Consider the following 13,491-nt stretch of genomic DNA (forward strand, 5'->3'; position numbering starts at 1 on the left):
CGAATTATGATTATGAAAGGAATCGACAGTAGTTAAGTGCCGAGCATTTTATCGGCAGTTAACTGTCGGTACGTTCCTGATACAAATTTGACAGAAGCTCTCTCATCCATTATTACTCTCAAAATCTCAAAAAAATTCTCCAATCTCTCTAAAAACTCCAACCAAATTTATTGAACAAAATCACAAATAAAACATAGTGCTATTAACTTACATTTTAGTTCTTTAAAACTAATAACTTACATTTTAGTTGTTATAATTTTTTTTTTTTTAGTTTTTGAGTATATTTTTTTTTTAGTTTTCGAGTAGATTTATATGTTATAATTCATTTTTAGAGTAGATGTAAGTAGATTAATTTAGTTAAAATGTTTGCATGATGTTTATGCTATAGTTTAGAATTTTAGGGTTATTTTTAATTTTGGTGTTTTATATTTATTTTTTTATTTTAGTTTTTAAGTATATTTACATCTAAGAGTATATGATTTATTTTAAGAGTAGATATAAGATGAATAATTTAGGTTATATTTTTTTGCATTTTATGTTTTTTTAGAGTTAAACATTTTAGGGTTATTTTTATGATTTTTAGGGTTTATGTATAATTTGCACTAAAAGTGTTTGATGAAATGTTTGAATGACTTTTTCATTAATTGTTTTTAATTTCTTATTGTGTATATTTGAAGCGATGACCGATATGTTCGACGTTCATGCACAATTCTTCCAACTACTTGGTTCGAACCTTCAACTTCTAAGGTTCTCCCGACACCTTGTTCGACACCTTGGTGTCACTTAAAAAGACATTCAGTAATTCAATCTTTTGGTTCGACGTTCATGATTTGTTATTTTTATGTTTGACGTTTATGCACAATTCAATAATTCAATCTTTTGAATGGAACAATAGAGATGTCTGGTGAATGCTTGAGAGGTGTTGTTTAGTAAGTTTGAATTTACCCAATTTTAGGTAAGATAATTGTAGTTGGAAGGTTGTACCCGAATGTAATGATAGGACAATTGTTGCAGTTGGAAGGCCCTATCCACTTTTGTGCTGATTTCCATACGTGACACCTGATGACTGATCTCATTTTGTAGAAAAAAGTCATGTAAAATATTTTTTCTACAAATTTTTTTAAAGATATTAAAATCAAAAGGAGACATATTTTATTTTAGCCATCTAACAAACCATATTATCCCTAAAAATAACAAATCATATTTATCTTTTCAATAACAACAATAATATAACAATTCCTTCAAAAAAAAGAAACAATAATATAACAAATATAACAAAAATTCTTATCTTTTATAATATCAAAACAATATAGCATTATTATGAAACTATTTATTTGCATTTGGACCCGAATAGGGTTTCTAAAATCGTAGCAAACAATAACAATGGGTGTGGTTCTGACTGATGGAGCGATAAGAGAATTTGCGGCGACAGTTTCCGTTTCCTTCATTTCCGTGATGATGATGAAGAGGAATTTAATCCGGTGCTGCAAATTATTGATGTCACTTTAATCCTGCTGATGGTAAGCATTTTAATCCTGCTGTGTTTGTCCGCCATTTGGTCCTTTCCGGAAGGTTGAAGATAGGCTCCATTGTTAAACTCAATAACTTCTCAGTCGATGAACCTATGGAGTTCGACAGTAAGCGTATTATCATCACTGAAATTGATGTTATAGTCAAAGAATGTGATCAGATAGGAGAACCCATCCCGCTACCAAATTCTGCTTTTTCTTCGGACGGTATGACTTATTGTGTTTTAAGTTTCCTTCCTATCCTATTTATTTTCATTCCTCAAGTTTAAGTTCCGTCTCTATCTGCAGTGGATCTTACGCAAGGGGCCATGGCGACTATGTTTAGTGACGATTTCTCCGAGTCTTTAAATTTAAAACACAAGTGAGTTTTCCTTGTCTGTCTATCTGTGAATTCCTTTATTTCCCAGAAAAGGAAGTTGTTTCTTAATTGCTCGTGATGATGGCTTAACATTTGGTTTCCTGATTTTTTTATTTATTTTTTAAATTATTAACAGGTTGTTACCATCTTTGACCTTGAATTCATACCAGACAAATTTGGCCTGATTGAAGAAGTTTACAAGATTCCTGATGAAACAGTGACGTACGGTGACTTGTCCTATAGATGTTGTGCTGAAGTAACGGTGATTAACTTCTAAATTTTGTGTGAAGTGGTAAACTGTAGAGTGCTGAGTAAGGGTATACTAATCTTGGATTTAAGTAGGTTTAGACAATCCCTAGATTTATCACCCGTGCTCCGCTCGGGTTTATTGTAAAGGGATTGACATACGAATAATAAAATGCAATATATAATAGGTAAGGTGAAAAAATAACACGTGATAATCCGTAGACAAAATAAAACACTTCATAAAATGTATGAAATCTGAAAATATTACAAAAGAAAATTCGGTAATCCTATCAATAATTAGAGTATATATACCCAAGTTTACATAGAAATTAGGGTAGCCGAAAAAAAAGTATAAAATAGAAGGCATCAAACGTGATCATTGATATGCTCATAGTTTCTAGAACAAACGTGCAGCACCAAATAAGTGTAGAAAATATTTTCTTCAAAAGAAAAAATGGCAAGAGGATAGGAATGAAATTGGTGCGATGCATTTTTTAAATGGAATTTTTTAGGTTAAATAATTGCAAACCTAATAAAGCAAATGAGCGTGAAAAAATTAGGTTAAATTGCTGCAGACGTAACAAAATTAATAAATAAGGAAAAATTAGGTTAAATTACTGCAGACGTAACAAAATTAATAAATAAGGAAAAATTAGGTTAAATTACTGCAGACGTAACAAAATTAATAAATAATAAGGATAAGTGTAGAAAATATTTTCTTCAAAGAAAAAAGGCAAGATGATAGAATGAAATTGGCGCGATGCATTTTTTTAGATGGAATTTGTTAAGTTAAATAATTGCAAACCTAATAAAACAAATGAGCGGAAAAAAATTAGGTTAAATTGCTGCAGACGTAACAAAATTAATAAATAAGCATTTCATATTTTAAGTTGAATTAAGATTGGATATGTTCTTATTTATGTACTTTATATACAAGTTTATATCAGTTTATGCATTTGCAATATTATCTTCTTTTCTTTCTTTATGCATTTGAGTTTTTGTTTTTAGATACTGGATTGATATAACTAGGTCTTGTATTTGCCTGAAACTTTTTTATTTTGATGTTATACTCTTTCATGGACGATGCCAGGAATTTAGTTTAGGGAAGACTGAGTTGAAAGTATAATTTAGTAAAGAAAAAATAAATTTCAAATGCACAGTATATTTAAGATATTTTTTTTTTTTAAAAATAAGATAGATTCAAAATTATTAGACATCTAAGATTATAAGAAATTAAGGATATAAGAAAGTTGAATATCTTGAGGTTTGTCAGAGAATGACCAGACTAAGACGATGTAACACTCCGTTTTCCCAATATTTAAAATTTCTTTAAAAACATAACATTTATCAGAGTAAACATCAAACAACGGGATATCACATATAACGTAATCCAACAGTTAAATAATAATTTAACCAATATCTTAAACATTTGCAGCGGAAAATCTTAACCATAATTCATGAAACGTTTTGGCACGCAGGCCCAACAAGTATCTCAAAAGAGTTAATCAAAACAGTAAATATTCATGGCAGTTCACGTAAGAGAATGAAGCATGCTATAGCATAAAACCCCATCCTGTTACGTATCAGAACGATCTAGACGACACAGTGAAGGCAAGGCCACTCACGACGGCAACTGCACACTAAGCACGATCACCTGCAAGTTACTCATACGAAGGGCAACATTTTCAAGCAGAAGGGGTGAGATTTCATAATAAAATAACATTAATCAATGTAATTGCGAATCATAAATTAACATCATAATCATTCCATTACTAACTTTGCATAAATGCTAAACAATTATCACGTAATCATATATCCAATTCATTATGAACAACGTAACATAATCAATAAACACTTATCACATAATCACATATTCATTCATTATCAACAAGGCATCTTAATCATGACAATGTGACAATGCTCCTAGACTCCTTATATGCATGTGGTACCAATCGTCATCATAAGTATTAATATACTTTAATCGTGCGGAGGACAAAGCTCCTATAAAACGTGCGGAGGACAAAGCTCCTAATATTCGTGGTGAGGACTAAGCTCAATGATATGCTATGCATGGACACATATGAACAAAACATCGTAATCAACTTATCAACATGCATCCAATAATTTGGAGCTAAACTTCATCATATAATTATGCACTTAGTTAAATAACGGAAGCAGCATAAACAGGTCACATAACAAGATGATATCATTATATCAAAGCACATAATTTGTATCATTATCACATCTTCTTATCTTGCATGAATATACAATACAATAGTTCATATTCAATTAATATTAATATAACTTAAACAACTCTACAGTCTGCATTAAACGACATCACTAGGTCTCATTACCAGTTAGGGGTTCACTCTTGATCAACAAGTGCGACACAGATCGCATAAACACATAAACAAGTTCATCCTGGTTGTACTCGCGAGGCGAGATAACTTACTCGCCATGGCAAGTACCACTCAACTCCCAAACTAAGGTTGTTCTGGGTTCCCTCTGATCCTACATTCATTCCTAATCAATGCTAGGTATGTTCAGGTACTCAAAGGCATACAAGATTCAACTAAAAAGGTCGAAACACGAAATATGACATGCACTCTGCCTAAGCTCGCGAGGCGAGGAAAGGTTGCTCGCCATGGCGAGTTGCACCAAACAACTCGCGAGGCGAAGGGAAGGGGCTCGCGTGGCGAGCGATGAAGTTCATCACTCGCGAGGCGAGGATCATCACTCGCCGTGGCGAGCGATGAACAGAAGCACGGGCAGACTAGAGTTTTTCTCAAAAATCCATCACACAACATGGTTTAAAGCCTAATTTTGATTCCATAATCCATCTAAACATGTTCTAAGGTTAAAGGACGGTTTCTACATCAATCTAAACAAGTTTTACCGTTTGATCATCAATTTTTTAGGGTTTTGACCTAATTCCAAAACTTCTTTAAATCAATCCTAACTTTGTCAACTAATCATCAGAATTACAGTAAATAACATTATTGAATTATTAGTCTCACCCTTACCTGGTTATGAAGAAATCGCAGCCCTCTTTGGTCTCTTGCTCCTCTCTAAGCTTTTTCTCCCTTTTCCAAAAGTTTTCACGTACAAAGTGTTTTTTCTAAACCTAGGTCTATTCTTTTATATCTCCTCTTAAAATACTTATCTTATCTCACTTTCTCCCCCAAAACTATCTAAAATATCAAAACAGCCCTCAACTAAATATTTTATATTATTTTCAAATCTTTATTCTATTTATCAATAAAATAATTCTCATATCATAATCAAATCCTCCAAAACTCATAACTTATCACGTCATCAATCAAATCACTAAATTCACCACAAATCATCAAAACATATCAAAATCATGCATATACTATATAATTATAATATAATGGCCTAAACTCGATTAAATAACGATTAAACGAAAGTGGGCGTTACAACTCTCCCCCACTTAAAAGATTTTCGTCCTCGAAAATTTACCTCAAGCAAACAACTCTGGATAAGACTCCAGCATCTTACTCTCAAGCTCCCACGTCAAGCTTTCACCAGTCGCTCCCGTCCAAACGACTCTCACGAGAGGTATCTCCTTGCCTCTCAACGTCTTCACTTTACGATCATCAATCCTCACCGGTAAAGTCTCTACCGTAAGGTTGTCTCTAACTTGCACATCGTCGCTTTGGATTACATGAGATGGATCCGGAACATACTTTCGAAGTTGCGACACATGGAAAACGTTATGCAAATTCGCAAGATGCGGCGGTAAACCCACTCGGTAAGCCACCGTTCCAACTCTTTCCAATATCTGATACGGACCAATGAACTTCGGGGTCAACTTCTTTGACTTCAAAGCACGTCCTACACCAGTCATAGGAGTGACTCTCAAAAACACGTGGTCTCCTTCTTGGAACTCAAGATCTTTTCTACGCTTATCATGATAACTCTTTTGTCGACTCTGCGACGCTTTCATTTTCTCTTGGATCATCTGAACTTTCTCAGTAGTTTGCTGAACAATCTCTGGTCCTAAGACCACTCTTTCTCCTGATTCAAACCAACACAACGGAGTTCTGCATCTCCGACCATACAAGGCCTCGAACGGTGCCATTCCAATACTAGAATGGTAACTATTATTATAAGTGAACTCGATCAACGGAAGATGACGGTCCTAAGTTCCTCCTTGTTCAAGAACACAAATTCTCAACAAATCCTCTAGCGACTGAATTGTCCTCTCCGACTGACCATCTGTCTGTGGATGATACGCCGAACTTAATCTCAACTTCGAACCCAAGGCCTCTTGCAAACTTTTCCAAAATCTAGAAGTAAATCTTGGATCTCTATCTGACACAATGCTCGAAGGAACACCATGCAACTTCACAATCTCCTTGATATAAATCTCTGCCAACTGGGCAACAGGGAAACTAATATTAATAGGTAGAAAATGAGTTGACTTCGTCAACCTATCAACAATAACCCAAATTGCGTCGTTCCCTCTAGGAGTATTTGGCAAACTCGTCACAAAATCCATCGATATACTATCCCATTTCCATTCTGGCACGTCTAAAGGTACCATCATTCCAGCAGGTTTCTGATGCTCAACTTTCGACTTCTGACAAACTAAACAGGAATACACAAACTGTGCCACATCTCGTTTCAAACCAGACCACCAGAAAATCTTCTTTAAATCATGGTACATCTTCGTAGCTCCCGGATGAATACTCAAGCTACTTCTATGACTCTCTTCAAGAATCATCTTCTTAATCTCTTCATTGTCCTGGATACAAATTCTTCCTCGGAATCTCAACACACCTTGATCATCGATTTTAAAATCACTGTCTTCAGTCTGATCTCTAGCAACCAACAAGTCCACAAACTTTACATCAACTTTCTGTGCTTCCTTGATACTTTTTAGAAATTCACTATCAATCTTCAGCATACCCAGTTTCACACTCTGAGGTGACCATTCACAAACCAAACTCAAATCTCTAAACTGTTCAAGCAATTCGAACTCTCTGACCATCATAGCGGACATATGCAATGTCTTCCTACTCAAGGCATCTGCAACAACATTAGCTTTACCCGGATGATAATTCAAACCAAAGTCGTAATCCTTTAGCAACTCTAGCCATCTTCGCTGCCTCATATTCAATTCCTTCTGATCGAACAAATACTTCAAACTCTTGTGATCACTAAACACCTCAAATCTCGAACCATACAAGTAATGTCTCCATATCTTCAATACAAAGACTACTGCCGCCAACTCGAGATCATGCGTAGGATAATTCTTCTCATGAATTCTCAACTGTCTTGAAGCATAAGCTACCACTTTACCTTCTTGCATAAGTACACCTCCTAAACCCAACTTGGACGCATCACAATATACCACAAAAGGTTCATCTGACTTCGGCAAAATTAACACTGGAGCAGTCGTCAAACGCTTCTTCAATTCACCGAAACTTTTCTCACACTGGACGTCCCACACAAAAGTTTTACCTTTACAAGTCAACTGCGTTAGCGGAAGAGCTAACTTAGAAAATCCTTCAATAAATCTTCTATAGTAACCAGCTAAACCCAAGAAACTTCTAATCTCAGTAACTGACTTAGGAGTCTCCCACTGTGATACCGCTTCAACTTTAGACGGATCCACTGCAATTCCATCACCAGAAATAACATGGCCTAGAAAACTCACTTCTTTCAACCAGAATTCACACTTAGACAATTTAGCATAAAGCTTCTTCTCTTTCAACACTTGCAAAACAATCTTCAGATGCTCAGCATGTTCTTCTTCAGTCTTGGAGTAAATCAAAATATCGTCGATAAACACAACCACAAACCGATCCAAAAATGCATGGAAGATGCGATTCATATACTCCATAAACACTCCAGGTGCATTGGTAACACCAAAAGGCATAACTTTATATTCATAGTGACCATAACGCGTTCTGAAAGCTGTCTTCTGCATATCTTCATCCTTTACTTTAATCTGGTGATATCCTGACCTCAAATCAATCTTGCTAAAAACACGTGCACCCACTAGCTGATCCATCAAATCATCAATTCTCGGAAGTGGATACCTATTCTTGATAGTTACCTTGTTCAACTGTCGATAATCAATACATAGCCTCATACTACCATCTTTCTTCTTTACTAACAAAACCGGCGCTCCCCAAGGTGAAACACTCGGTCTAACAAACTTCTTCTCAAGCAAGTCTTCCAACTGTTTCTTCAACTCAGATAACTCAGAAGCAGACATACGATAAGGTGCCATCGAGACCGGCTTCGTTCCAGGAACAAGATCAATAGAAAACTCAACTTCTCTCTCTGGAGGCACATCAGGAATCTCATCTGGAAAAACTTCAGGAAATTCACACACCACCGGTACCCTATCAATCACTGCTTGATTCTCAATAGATAAAGTAGCCATTAACGAAAACATCAAGATACCGTCGCGTTCCAGTTGCTTCAGCTGCTTAGTAGATAAAAACTCTGCACCACTTTCCTCTTCGACGGAAGAGAAATGCACTGACTTGCTAAAACAATTAATAAGAACGTGGTTGTACTCTAACCAGTTCATACCCAGAATCACATCCATACCGCTCAAAGGTAGACAAACTAAATCCATTTCGAAATCACGACCAAACATAGACAAAGGACATTTCAAACATACGAGAGAAGTAGTCACCGAACCCTTAGCTGGAGTTTCGACAACCATCTCTCCATTCATATCAGACAAATCAAGACCCAAAGCAGAAACACAATCGAAAGCAATAAAACAATGCGTAGCACCAGTATCAATAATAGCAACTAAAGGAGTATTATTAATATAGCAAGTACCTCTGATCAAACGATCCTCATTCTCTGTCTGAGTCCCAGTCAAAGCAAAGACCCTACCAGTAGTCGGCGCCCTCTTAGGCTGAGTACACTGTGAACTAATGTGACCCTCTCCATTGCAATTAAAGCACACAATATCTGTACGATTGCAATCAGCTACAACATGACCTTTCTTACCACACCGGACACACTTCTTGATTTCCTCAGGGCAGGCGTTGCTCTTGTGGCCTTTCTCACCACAATTGAAGCACACAATCTCTGCAGCATCCTTCTTCTTAGGCCGCCTAACATCGACCATCTTCTGTTTACCTTTGTCAGCGGGGGCACTGTACGGCTTAGGACGACTCTGCTGTCCCTTGCCCTTCCTTTCATTCACTACCTTGTAGTGAGCCTTCGTATCCTCTTCGTAGATTCTGCAGCTATTAACCAAATCCTGAAAAACTCTCAGCTGTTGGTACCCAATCGCCCTCTTAATGTCGGGCCTCAAACCGTTCTCGAACTTGATGCATCTCGAGAACTCAGCATTCTCTGCAGTATAGTGCGGATAGAACTTAGACAGCTCCACGAACTTGGCAGCATACTCTGTCACGGACATATTTCCTTGCTTCAGCTCAAGGAATTCGATCTCTTTCTTCCCGCGAACATCTTCCGGAAAGTATCTTCTCAGGAACTCTCTCCTGAAAACAGCCCAAGTCACAACAGCTCCCTCCTGCCCAAGGGTAGGCAGAAGAGCAACCCACCAGTCATCAGCTTCCTCGGCTAGCTGATGAGTACCAAACCGCACCTTCTGATCTTCAGTGCACTGCATAACCCGGAAAATCCTCTCAATTTCCTTAAGCCACGTCTGGGCTCCATCAGGGTCATAACGTCCTCTGAAAGTCGGAGGGTTCTTCTTCATGAACGTCTCCAACATCCTAGCTTCCGCGTTCGCACCAGCATTTGCGTTAGGTTGTTGTCCCACAGCTTGGGCAACAGCTTGTAGAGCAGCAGCTAACGCAGCATCGTTTCTTCCAGCCATTTCCGAGATTCTACAAAAGTAGCAACAACAACATAAGATAGTAATATAAATATTACTAAGACTCGACACGACTCTCTAATTGACCGGACGGACCGACCTGCTCTGATACCAATTGTAACACCCCGTTTTCCCAATATTTAAAATTTCTTTAAAAACATAACATTTATCAGAGTAAACATCAAACAACGGGATATCACATATAACGTAATCCAACAGTTAAATAATAATTTAACCAATATCTTAAACATTTGCAGCGGAAAATCTTAACCATAATTCATGAAACGTTTTGGCACGCAGGCCCAACAAGTATCTCAAAAGAGTTAATCAAAACAGTAAATATTCATGGCAGTTCACGTAAGAGAATGAAGCATGTTATAGCATAAAACCCCATCCCGTTACGTATCAGAACGACCTAGACGACACAGTGAAGGCAAGACCACTCACGACGGCAACTGCACACTAAGCACGATCACCTGCAAGTTACCCATACGAAGGGCAACATTTTCAAGCAGAAGGGGTGAGATTTCATAATAAAATAACATTAATCAATGTAATTGCGAATCATAAATTAACATCATAATCATTCCATTACTAACTTTGCATAAATGCTAAACAATTATCACGTAATCATATATCCAATTCATTATGAACAACGTAACATAATCAATAAACACTTATCACATAATCACATATTCATTCATTATCAACAAGGCATCTTAATCATGACAATGTGACAATGCTCCTAGACTCCTTATATGCATGTGGTACCAATCGTCATCATAAGTATTAATATACTTTAATCGTGCGGAGGACAAAGCTCCTATAAAACGTGCGGAGGACAAAGCTCCTAATATTCGTGGTGAGGACTAAGCTCAATGATATGCTATGCATGGACACATATGAACAAAACATCGTAATCAACTTATCAACATGCATCCAATAATTTGGAGCTAAACTTCATCATATAATTATGCACTTAGTTAAATAACGGAAGCAGCATAAACAGGTCACATAACAAGATGATATCATTATATCAAAGCACATAATTTGTATCATTATCACATCTTCTTATCTTGCATGAATATACAATACAATAGTTCATATTCAATTAATATTAATATAACTTAAACAACTCTACAGTCTGCATTAAACGACATCACTAGGTCTCATTACCAGTTAGGGGTTCACTCTTGATCAACAAGTGCGACACAGATCGCATAAACACATAAACAAGTTCATCCTGGTTGTACTCGCGAGGCGAGATAACTTACTCGCCATGGCAAGTACCACTCAACTCCCAAACTAAGGTTGTTCTGGGTTCCCTCTGATCCTACATTCATTCCTAATCAATGCTAGGTATGTTCAGGTACTCAAAGGCATACAAGATTCAACTAAAAAGGTCGAAACACGAAATATGACATGCACTCTGCCTAAGCTCGCGAGGCGAGGAAAGGTTGCTCGCCATGGTGAGTTGCACCAAACAACTCGCGAGGCGAAGGGAAGGGGCTCGCGTGGCGAGCGATGAAGTTCATCACTCGCGAGGCGAGGATCATCACTCGCCGTGGCGAGCGATGAACAGAAGCACGGGCAGACTAGGGTTTTTCTCAAAAATCCATCACACAACCTGGTTCAAAGCCTAATTTTGATTCCATAATCCATCTTAAACATGTTCTAAGGTTAAAGGACGGTTTCTACATCAATCTAAACAAGTTTTACCGTTTGATCATCAATTTTTTAGGGTTTTGACCTAATTCCAAAACTTCTCTAAATCAATCCTAACTTTGTCAACTAATCATCAGAATTACAGTAAATAACATTATTGAATTATTAGTCTCACCCTTACCTGGTTATGAAGAAATCGCAGCCCTCTTTGGTCTCTTGCTCCTCTCTAAGCTTTTTCTCCCTTTTCCAAAAGTTTTCACGTACAAAGTGTTTTTTCTAAACCTAGGTCTATTCTTTTATATCTCCTCTTAAAATACTTATCTTATCTCACTTTCTCCCCCAAAACTATCTAAAATATCAAAACAGCCCTCAACTAAATATTTTATATTATTTTCAAATCTTTATTCTATTTATCAATAAAATAATTCTCATATCATAATCAAATCCTCCAAAACTCATAACTTATCACGTCATCAATCAAATCACTAAATTCACCACAAATCATCAAAACATATCAAAATCATGCATATACTATATAATTATAATATAATGGCCTAAACTCGATTAAATAACGATTAAACGAAAGTGGGCGTTACAGACGACCTTTGAATAGCATGAAAAAAAATGAAGCAACGAAAATGTAAACGTAGGAGGTGCAATCGTGACCGGTAAATCGCTGGTAGTTGTAGAGTATGCATATACAAAATCGTAGGTAATGATTTGATATTTCTAACTGCAAGGAGGAATCTTAAACTAGAATTCTAGTTAGGGATTTTGATTCTTCTATAAATTGTAAGAAAAAAAAACTAATTTTTTTTCGATGTTAAAGATTTTAGTTAATAATCCCTCTATTTCTTTTTAAGTGTTATTTTCACTTTATTTTGGCAGGCAACCCTATTTTTCTAAGAGTACTCAATCCTCACTTGTGGTGAGAGTGGAAGTGAATCACCATCACCTTACTTGAAAAGATCGCCTCCTTTTATTTTTCTTTGTGCTCCGAGCCCCTTTTCTTTACACCTCATTGTATTTTTGTTTCTCACACTAACTTATGCTATTTTTTTTGCATTTCAAACTTACATTTACTATATCAAGGTTTTTATTGTTCAAATTAAAATTAGGCATGATTATGTATGTACTTCCTTAACTTAATTTCAAGTAATATGTTGGTCCTTAATATATTTTTGGGTTAATAGTGCTTTTTACCTTGTAATATATGTCATTTTCGATTTTCGTCCCTATCAAATTTTCGGTTTGATTTGCATCATCGTAAATTTTTTTTTTTTTCCATAAAACACCCTTAATAGGTCATTCAAAAACCAAAATTTCTTGATTTTTTTTACGAGGACACAAATCAAACCAAAAAGTTTATAGGGGCGAAAACTGGAAATGACGTATATTACAATTTTGTCTTTTTGGTCCATTTTCATAAAAAATTTCAAGTTTCAGATCTAATATTGTTATGCAAACATAGATGAAAACCATAGATTTGAAGATTGAAATGTCATAAGAAAATAAAACCATGAATTTGAAGTTTGAAAATTCATATGCAAATGAACCAAAAGGATAAAATTGAAATGAAAAAAAGATAAAAGGACGAAATTGTTACCTAAAATTAAGTTAAGGGACTAAAAGTGTAATTTAGCCTAAAAATTAATAGAAACACTACCATTGTGCTGATATGTTGAAAATAGTCACGAGCTTTCAAAACTATCTCATATCAATACATAAAAATTGTTTTCGCAGATATATACGCATAAAATTCGCAACGAGTCCAGTGCAAATATTCAATAGTGTTTTACATATCAAATGAATTCTTTTTATTAGAAACACTACATTATTAATGTTGATATTTT

Source organism: Medicago truncatula, chromosome 4, assembly GCF_003473485.1.
Source record: "Medicago truncatula cultivar Jemalong A17 chromosome 4, MtrunA17r5.0-ANR, whole genome shotgun sequence".
Classification (NCBI taxonomy): domain Eukaryota; kingdom Viridiplantae; phylum Streptophyta; class Magnoliopsida; order Fabales; family Fabaceae; genus Medicago; species Medicago truncatula.